This window comes from Micropterus salmoides, unplaced genomic scaffold (assembly GCF_014851395.1).
Source record: "Micropterus salmoides isolate LMB-PRFRI ecotype aquatic unplaced genomic scaffold, ASM1485139v1 Ms_hic_scaffold_3493, whole genome shotgun sequence".
NCBI classification, from domain to species: Eukaryota; Metazoa; Chordata; class Actinopteri; order Centrarchiformes; family Centrarchidae; genus Micropterus; species Micropterus salmoides.
The window spans coordinates 1-10,354 of NW_024042810.1; the positions used below are offsets into that span (position 1 = coordinate 1).

The following is a 10,354-nucleotide window of genomic DNA, read 5'->3' on the forward strand; positions in this document are numbered from 1 at the left end:
TGTTGAGCACACACTGACTTTACTCTACTCCGATCACTCTTCCTATTTGTCTCTACTTGTCTACTGTATGTTTCCAAAGCGGTATAATATATCAGCCTGTGTAAACATTAACAGATAGTTAATAAAAAGTAATCACTCATCAGTAAATGCTAAGGATGTAAGCCCTTAAAATCAGAAAGAGTTACAGTTGTGTTTGTGCACAACACCTCACAGTTGTACCTTTTCTCTTCAGATTTTCTGCTGATTTTGAGTTTCAGCAGGTGTTGTTTTGTATTTTATCTGTTCAGTGTGGTGCCTTGATTATTAACATACCATAGACCACAGACATCAAGATAACACATCCTGCAATAGAACATTTTTGAGTGAGATTCAGTTTCTCAAACCATGTCCACTGTACTTTCATCAACAACAACATATAGCTTTTGAGGTGAAAACAAACTACTTTTATTGTCTTTGGATGACTCTGATGCTCTATGTACTTTCTTTGCATTTCCACTAGCATATGTGGAAAGTGGACTATTATGATTTCTCTATTTCTGTCTTTTGGATTTCAAGGAGTCTTCACAGCAAGCTGAGATTGGGCAGCAGCTCGTCCTCCAGTCTGACTGACCTCTCACAGGCAAAAACCCCTGGAGGAGGGGGGGGGATAAGGGAGGAACAACTGGAGGATTGGCAGAGGAGTGCAGCAAGGACAGAGGGACCCAGCATAGGAGGGCCGGGGCCAACGCCACCTGGAACAGGTTAGAGTGTGAGAGATTGATGTGTATATTCTTAATCAGTCTGAAGTGTGAGTTTACTTTTCATATATGACTGAATGTGAAAATGTGAGTGTGAGTCCCTTCTTACTTTGGCAGTTGAACAAACACCACAAGCAGAAAGCTCTGTTGGTGCCATTATTCATGTTATGAATACGAACCTTTACGCGCAAACACACATGCATGCACATAAGCATCAGCTCTCTCTGTCTCTCTTCCCTCGGGGTCCATCACAATTTCTTTTCATCTCCGTCCATCCCTCACCCCTCTTTTCATCTTATTCTGCCTCACAGATGCTTTTATTTTGTGTTTCTTTTTCTCTGCTGTATTTGGAGTACCAGCAGACTCCCTGAGGTGTAGCATCTGTATGTGTTTGCATTCATGTATGTATGGGTGTTTGTATGTGAGCCTTGAGCCTGCTTGGGGTTTGCTGTTAACCCTAAGTAAGGATCAGGATTAAACATTTTTTATGATTTTTATTTTTTATGACCCAAATCATTAACAGCAAATGCTCAAGCTGATCAACCTTGACAGCCGGTGATACTTTAGTAAAAATAATATATGGAACATTAGATCTGAGACCTTCTCCATTGCTTTTTGTTTGTGACTGATATGACACATATGATCACCAGTATATCTCAAGTTTGAAGGAATGAGAATCTTTTATATTATAGCTTTGTGAATATGTGTCTGCTAAACACACACTGGTTTCTTCTTAGCATCCACAACGCAGTAATATCAGTTTTCCAGAAGAAGGATCTGGGGGAAAACGAACTCTACACTCTGAATGAAGGTGTCAGGTTAGCAGTCTCTTTATCCGTCTGTCTCTTAGTGTTTTAATTTGTCTGTTTTCTCTCTCTCTTACTGACTTTCATACAAGCATGCTGAATGTTGAGCTTGAGCTGGTTTGTATTTTAGGAACAGACTAAATTATAGTGCTTTCTTCTGTAATTTCCCACCTTCCCTTGCTTTAGCGTGCCGGCAGAGACACTCACATACACATAATGGCAGCTTCAGAATGCTAAAGTTAGTCTTTACTAAAACATTAACACATGCCCAGCAACTGCTATTGTTGCTGCTTCACTCTCAGTAGCATAATGGGTAATGTTTTTCGCTCCTGCTGTTCTTGGCTGTGTACTGTCTGCTGAATCAGAAATACCTTAAAGTTGTTTAAAAGGGGAAATGACTGGTCGAGGTCTCAGAGGGGTCACTGCTGTGTTTAATACGGTGTAGTTGAGAGCAGTTTTGACAGGGTTGTCAAAACCGACTCCATGTATTGTAAATATTACACTGCACACACATACAATACTTTACATGCACACACACTGTATACAGTATACACATACATGCACACACATTATTTGTTGCAACAGTGATGGTGATCTTCCCGGAATAGACTCAAGCTGTCAAGTAATCTAAAATTAAACATAAAAGCATCACATTACATTGCAGAAACACAGCAGTGGTCATGACCATTTATGTATTTAGGCCAACAAGCTTTGTAAAATCAAAGATTTTTATGTGTCCAGACATACACTGTTTGCCCAGTAATAATTTGTGTCCCACAGAGATTAAAGGTCACATTTTCTCTTCCTGTAATAACAGCAAGCAAGCTGTCAGACTAATCTGTACCTGTGTTTATCAGGTTTAACAGTTCGTCAGTGGAAAATCCTGTTATTGAACTGTTCAGATGTTGCTGTAGCCTTTGATTTCAGTGTGAAACATCTTTTCTCATTTCCTGAGTCTGTTGCTGGTTTAACACTGCAGCGCTCCAGTGCGTGAGAACTAATTGGTTTTGGTTCATGTTTAGGAGGTATTACTGATGGGGTGTGGTATGTCTGTGTCCGCATATACTCATATGCACTCATGTTTTTTTGCAGGCAGCTGCTGAAGACGGAACTGGGCTCCTTCTTCACCGAGTACCTTCAGAACCAGCTGCTCACTAAAGGCATGGTCATACTCAGAGACAAGATCCGCTTCTATGAAGGTACACACAAACACACACAAATAAATGTTAACACAACATACTTTATGCATACACATTCAGGGAAAGGAGGAGGAGCAGACTGTATAATTTGCGCACAATGACAACGTTATGCTAATGTTTAGCAGGTATAATGTTTACCATCATGGTTTGGTGTGTCAGCATGCCAGTGTTTGCTAATTAGCACTAAACACAGCTGATTCCAAAATGTTGGACAAAGTGAACTTTTGACCTCATAATGGAGCTAGATGAAAAGTCAGGTGATCTCCAAAGTTTTTTACAATTCATTCACCCAAAAGGGACATGGATGCCTGTAAACATTTCATGGCGATCCTTCCGTTAATTGTTGAGATATTTAAATCTAGACCAAAGTGATGGTCTAGCTGACAGATAGGCTGACATTACTTTTTCTAGAGCGGCAGAGCTAGCCTAGCTAAAGTCGTTTTATTTATTTAGCCTAAATCACAAATTTGCCTCAGCTTTACAATCTATACAGCATACAACATCCCCTGTCCTTCAACCCTCGATTGAGATAAGGCAAAACCCTAACAAAACAACCTCTTAATGGGGAAAAAATGGAAGAAACCATAGGAAGAGCAACACAGGATCAATTAGACAAACATTAAATAAAATTAAGTATAAATAGGTTGTAACAAGTACGGGTTGTGGTTTGGATATAAATACATATTAACAAGATGGAAGAAAATGTAAGTTGTTAAAAAACAAGTTAAATAATTTGCCATCTCACATAGAAGTAATTTGATTAACCTTTAAGAATGCATTAATAAGAATTATTCTAATTAATAAAAAAATCCTATTTGAGAGAAAGGAGGTGGAAATTCCTAGGTAAAACAACTTGACAGAAGCGACACTAAAACTATTAAGAGCCTTCATTTGTTTGCTCTGCTTCACATGGTTATCTAACAGTGCCTCCTGGCTTTGGTGAGGAATGTTCTCAGTGCCAGTGAGTCATTCCAATGAAACACAAATGTAAATGTTTTTTTTATCTTAGTCTGGAAAAGAAATAATTGACTAAAATGTCAGATGCTAAGTTAACCCTTGAACTATTAGTTTGAACTGTGAGAACATGCCTCCCCACCATCACTCTTTGTGAAGGACATTTCTTTGCAGTACACACCTGCACACACACAGGCATGCAAGTCAGAGTGAAAGAAAATCTAATTTGTATCTGAAATGCTACTAAATCTGTCTCTAATACTGTACTTCATAAAAACACAGGAAACACAAGATGCCAGCTCACATGGGACAAACATTTGGCCAAATATGGCCTGTAATTTGCATCAGATTTTTTATTTACAAATCACAGTCTCTGTCATGTTCAAAATTACAGACGTGTAAGATTTGCATCAAATTCAGAACACCAACAACCTCGGCCGTAATAGATAGATACTTTATAATTTGCGTGTCACAGCAGCAGTACACAAACGAACTACACGGCACAAATAACAAATCATATGAAGTTCTCAGATAACAAGTTTCTAAAGTTGTAGTAGTAAACATTGTAGCACATTAACTCTTGTTGACTGCATGTGCAGCACAGTCTTCGTCACTGTAACTTCTTTGACTTTGGGGTTCACTCCTGATTGGTTGTTTGTCTTTCTGCTTGTGTGTTATAGGTCAGAAGTTGCTGGACTCCTTGGCCGACACATGGGACTTCTTCTTCTGTGATGTTCTGTCCATGCTGCTGGCCATCTTCTATCCTGTACAGGTACGCACACGCTCACATGCTAATATTCTCCTTATAAAACTGTGTGTTGACACGTGTGTGTGTGTGTATGTGTCCTCAGGGAAAGGAGCCGTCGGTGCGTCAGTTGGCTCTGCTGCACTTCAGGAACATCATCACCCTCAACCTGAAACTGGACGAGGCTCTGTCTCGACCCCGAGCCAGAGTTCCTCCTTCTATAATACAGATGCTGCTAATACTACAGGTACGCACATACATAATACCTTTATCTTTTCCTTTCTTTTTCACCCTTTTTGTCTTACTATGTCTCATGCTGTCTCTCTCACGTGGCTTGCACAGACAAACATCCATGGCTGATGTAGGGTGAGGGGAGAGGGTAAATAACAACAGATGGGGAAAGAGGAGCAAAGGGTGCAGAGAGCTGTAGAGGGTTTTTTTTCTTGCAAAGGGATCTCACAGGAAGTAATCTCAGTGTGAAAAAGCAGCACAATAATCTTCCCATGACCACTCAGTGCCTTCTGAGCCCTGGGTCTGAATGAGACTAATGAGAATTTTAGACCTCATTAGCAAAAACATCATTTTGTATGTATATGTATTGTGAATTAAAATGTATTTATTTATTGTCTTGATGTTCGTAAACATTTAAAAACAGTAGGCAGCTGATATCGCCCCAAAGTAAGAAGCCTGACCTTTAGAGTTCAAAGTGTTATACCTTTAAACATTTATGTTTTTTATTTTTAGCTGAACCAGATTTATTTGGTTAGTTAGTTATTTATCCAGTGTGCAGTGACTTGTGGCTGCACATAGTTAATTGTCCATTATGTTCATGGCCTGTGGGAACAGGAAAAGAGCTGTTTACTTATCATTTGACTATGGTCTTTCTCTACTTTTCATGCAGACAACACATACCGGATTTTCAAGTTATGAGGCTGCCCATTTCACAAAAACACCAGTTTTATTTATCTCCTGCATTCATTGTTCACATCCATATTGTAGTACTTGACGATACATTTATAATTTTACCTCTCCTCTTGAGTGCATCAAGGCAGTGTTTTCCAACCGGGAACAACAGGCTGCAAAGGGCAGAAAGAAATGAAAATAAAGGAACAACATTGTCCATGGATTTTTCTTATTGCATATATAGGATTATTCACAAATATGCAGGTGTAGTTAAACCTTGGAGAAATTAGATTCTTCGAACAAATGTCATGTAATATCTAAACATTTAACTAAACATCTTCTTCCAGCTTTGAAAGCAAAGACTAAACTTTTTACAAGAACTTCTAAGCCACTGACTAATGTAAGAAAGGATTTCAATGTTCCGTGAAGAACCTGTTTTGTTTTGTGACTTTTGTTGATTAACCTTTCAGGGACTATGTAGCGTGACTTTTTTTTTAGTTAGCATTAGTTAGCAATCTTTGGCTAAGTTAAGAGTGGCAGTCTCTACTGTGCATTGAGGACTGGAGGCACCTATCAAAGATGCTTTTGACTCACCAGCTAACAGTAAAACTGTTCTAATCTTTCACCTAATCTTCCACCTTTTATACCTTTCATATTGTTAAGTTAGACATTTATGGGTCAGAGGTAAGATGTGAGTCAGGGAGTGAATACGAGTGGATTAAATGTGCTCTCAAGTGTCCGGGAGTATGAACTATGAGTCTGTGAGGCTGCTTCTCTGTGGGTTACTTTGGACATCATTGTAGTGACTCACTGCCCCAAACCTGCTGCTTCCCTACGCAGACAGAGGGACAGCAAGACAGCAAGAGAGAGGAAAGTATGGAGAACAAAACTGACACAAGAAAAGGAAACAGGATATGTACAGCTGCAGAGTAATTTCAATAGGTCTGTTTTTGTTCGCCCACAAGGAAGATCAAATCTACACAAAGCAGAGAAAGAGGAACAGAAAATAGGTAAAGACGAAGATATAGAAAGCAGACAGGAAATCAGGGCAGCTAAGACAAGAGGTTGAAGTTGTTTCATCTGTTAGTAATTTCCCTTTCATTTTGTGACGCCAGTTCACCGAAGTCTGGTCTATTTATGTGGTTTGTTTCTGTGCTGTGGTTTTTATGCATGAACTCAATGATTCAGAGTACCGAAATTGATTGATCTCTCTCTTGTTATTTGAAGCCTTTGGAGTGAGGTCTTGGTCCATATGTGTCACAACCCTCAGCGTGAAATTTTGTCATCGAAATTGCTGAAGCGACAAACCGAATCCAACTTTAAAAAGGGAGAAAAATTGTTTTATGTTTTTAAATGGTCTAAAGTCACGCAGAGCATTACGCCACTGTACTAGAACCGAATATGCCATCAGGAAATGGCAGCTTTCACTTGACAGAAAAAAAAAAGAACCTTTCAAACAGAAAGTTCTTGTTTATTATTTTTCATGAGTTCATAAAACAGTGCCTTATTGATTATGAGGGTAATTTGTTTGCCACTGATCTACTTAAACACACACTAACATCAAGTGTGCAGTGGGTTTGAGCCTCACTGCAGAGATGAAAGCTGTAATGCCTGTGTTCCCTGGCGACAGTGCAGAAATAATTACATGGGCCCCATGAAACAAGAAGAACCAATAAACAGGGCAATGAGGGCTCTACAAATGCAGAGAGGGTAAAGCGGGATGTGTGCAAACTTGCAAGCTTCCTTTTACGGGCAGAAATGTCCACTTTATTCCCATTAAAGAAATTGGTTGTGATAGTGCTCAGATAGCGGATGCAACAGTGTCCTGAGATTTCTCTTACTCGTGTTCTGAATTGACACCAAACCGAGCCCATTCTCACGCCTTTAAAGCTGCTTCAACCCCCAGACCCCAGAATAATCCTGATCCATGTCTGCTGGATGTGTAAATAAGTAACTGTCAGATCAACTTTATAAGGTGATAATGTGTCAGCTGTGTGTGCAGTTTGTTGCACAATGAATGCAGGTTTAAGACTTGACCAAGACCCAAAACTATAGTTTTGCTTAATTTAGCTGACTTCCTCTGTTTCCACTGGGTACTGCCAATCTTCTCGCAACAAATGAAACAAATAGACAGAGAAACCCAGTCAAGCTCTGTTTAGTCTGAGGATGTGCATCATTTTCAGATAAACGCACACTTCTGATGTAACGTCATCTTTCTAACTTAATACGCAAAACTGGACAGCCACTCGTGTTAGCTGTTACAAGGCAACAACTTATTTTGCTTGCCGTAAAGTTTATTCCAACAATGCCAATTCAAAGTTTACATTCTTTGCAGTGGTTTACATTAATCAATTTACATCCAGTGTTCACTTTCCTCACAGAAATCCCATCTACATTAAACCAGGTGCATGGGTTTGTTTTGTGTGTTGCTCTCTGTCTAAAATGAGCAATGCTGTTGATGTTTTTCTTATCTCAGTATGTTTATACGTGTTTATACAGGTCTTAAGATTGGGACCAAATTCACTCAACACTCTCAGCTGTTTAAGTCATGTTGTCTTCTGGCCGGGGGTACAAAAGCATTCTGTCTCTTATTGGCAGCTGTCGCCCCATTATGTTTTAAATAATCTTGAAATTCAGCAAACTTTTCAGATACCTTTGAGTAGTGGCTAAGGGTTTGATAAAATCACAGAAAGCCAAATTGAACTCTTACTTTTCCCCCCTTCCCGGAAATGTGTTTATGGCTTTTAAAGTTTCCATTACCACAGGCCAACAAGCAGCAATTACTGGCTAACGTGATCTAGTGTTTGTGTGTGTGTTTGTGTGTCTGATGCAGGGAGTCCATGAATCCAAAGGTGTAACAGATGACTACCTTCGTCTGGAGTCTCTCATCCAGAAGGTGGTCTCTCCCTACCTCGGGACTCATGGGCTATATTCCAGAGATGGCTCTTCCAATTTGCACTACTCCTCCTGCCTATTAGGTGTGTGTGAGTGTGTATGTGTGCAAAGATAATGTACAATGGATGTGCTTTTAAAGGATAAAAGTGCCATGATCCTTTAAGTGTGTATGTGTTCTTTGTACTCTGTGTTTTCATGCATGTTTTTAATTATAAAGTAATCAAAATTCTAAAACAGTCTTCTCTCTCCAGAAAAGCGCTTGCATCGCTCCTGGCCCGCCAAACCAGGCAACTCCCCCGTCGCCAAGAACCCAGTGGTACGCTCTAAGAGCTACAATATTCCCATGCTGACCCCTGTGGTGGAGTATGACGTTGATGCCTCCACAGGAGGTGGCGCGGGCATCAGGCGACACTCAGTGTCTGAGATGACTTCCTGCTTAGAAGAGAGCAGCAGCTCTGTGGCTGAAACCACGACCACTGCTATCAACAACACCAGCGACACCAGCACATCCAGCCTCGCTGACCACTCTCCAGCTTCCACAGCCTCTGCTGAACTTTCAGGTACGGCCACACTGTTGGAAAAAAACACAACAAATCTTTAACAATGGCAAATTCCAAGATTGCAATTCTTGCTATTCTTTCTGGAGGTATCAATCTTCCAGAGTATGTTATGTGTTTTGGTGCTGAATCCCTGACCTTTAAATCACACTCTTTGCATCTTAAAAACTGTTTTTTGTATCTTTAAGCATCTGAAAAAATTGGACATTTAGTGTGAAAGAAGTCACATTTAAATGTATTAAATACTGACAGTAAATGTTACTGTAGCCTACTCTCTACAGGAAAGACTAAAAACAGGCAGCTAATCAATAAGGGACCCAGAGAGTTGTGATCATATTTAATCATTCATTCCTTTAACTATAAAACTGCTTTCCTCTGGACAGACACTGTGACCTCCAGTCAGGACCTCCGGCCCAGAGACGCTGACAGTCCCACAGGTCCCCTCGCTCTCCAGCCGCAGCATCACTCCCCCTCCATCTTCCCAGATCCTTCCCCAGGTGAGGACATACACTGCATAGGTTCGCTGGTGTCAGACTCGCCAGCGTCCCTCCAGAGTGCTGGCTCATGACACAAGCTCCGGTCCCAGTCCTTCATCCAGTTCGGAGATCATGATGGACAACATCCTGGAGTCTTTGGACTCGGAGCCGGAGCACAACGGCATCTTTCTGGACTTCTCACGACACTGTTCTGACGGGTCGACGCGCAGCTTAGACAGCAACAGGCAGAGTGTGGCGTGACACACACACACATTTGAGGACACACACTCTGATGCAGGGACATGTGCTAACAATGCTGAGCCACGACATTCCTCACACCCTGTGGCACCTCCTGCAGTTTTATTGAGACTCTAGATTGTTCAGGGATTCTTTCAAACTGAATTATTTTTTTATAAGATATGGTCACCCATCCCTAGAAACAAGTCTAACCTCATACTGACTGGTAAAAACATCAATATGCATATGCCCCCACTTGGAAACATCAGAGCAGGCCACTCTGAGAAACTATACTCACATGAATCAGTATAGACAAGTGGTTGTGTCACAGGTTTTGCTCTTTCAGAGATGATTTTTTCCCCCCTGTTTTCTCTTATATATGAAAACTCGGGGGGAAAAAAACATAGAGCCAGTGATGATAACACCATCCCAGAGGCAGGTGCGCATGCTGAAAAATGAAAATGTTTTACCATTGTCGAATATCTCTCCAAGAGCAGAGCTATTGAATAGCTTTAGCTGTCAAATTCAAACTTTTTTAAACTTTTCAAATGTGTAATCTCCATTTTGACCAGTGATGCTTGTTTATTGTTGGTTGAACTTATTGTATTGATTGATGATTAAAATGTTAATTTGAATGAATTTTGAACTGGTTGGTTTCTGCTTCTCTACTACTAATCTAATCTAAACCGCTTATTTATGTTTTGTCTTTAACTTTATATGCCGTATCTAGTATATTGAGAGAGCTGTATTTACACAGCAGTTCAGGGGAAGACGGGGCTGGAAATGGTTCCAAGGTATCTCAGTTTATTTGCTTTTTTAGGCCTCATCTACATAAGATCAGTGAC

The 10,354-nt window shown here is 40.4% G+C and overlaps 1 pseudogene; it reads left to right on the plus strand.

Annotated features, from left to right (window-relative positions):
• Positions 1-449: 449 nt before the first annotated feature.
• Positions 450-10,148, plus strand: LOC119884488 (annotated as a pseudogene).
• The last annotated feature ends 206 nt before the right edge of the window (positions 10,149-10,354 follow it).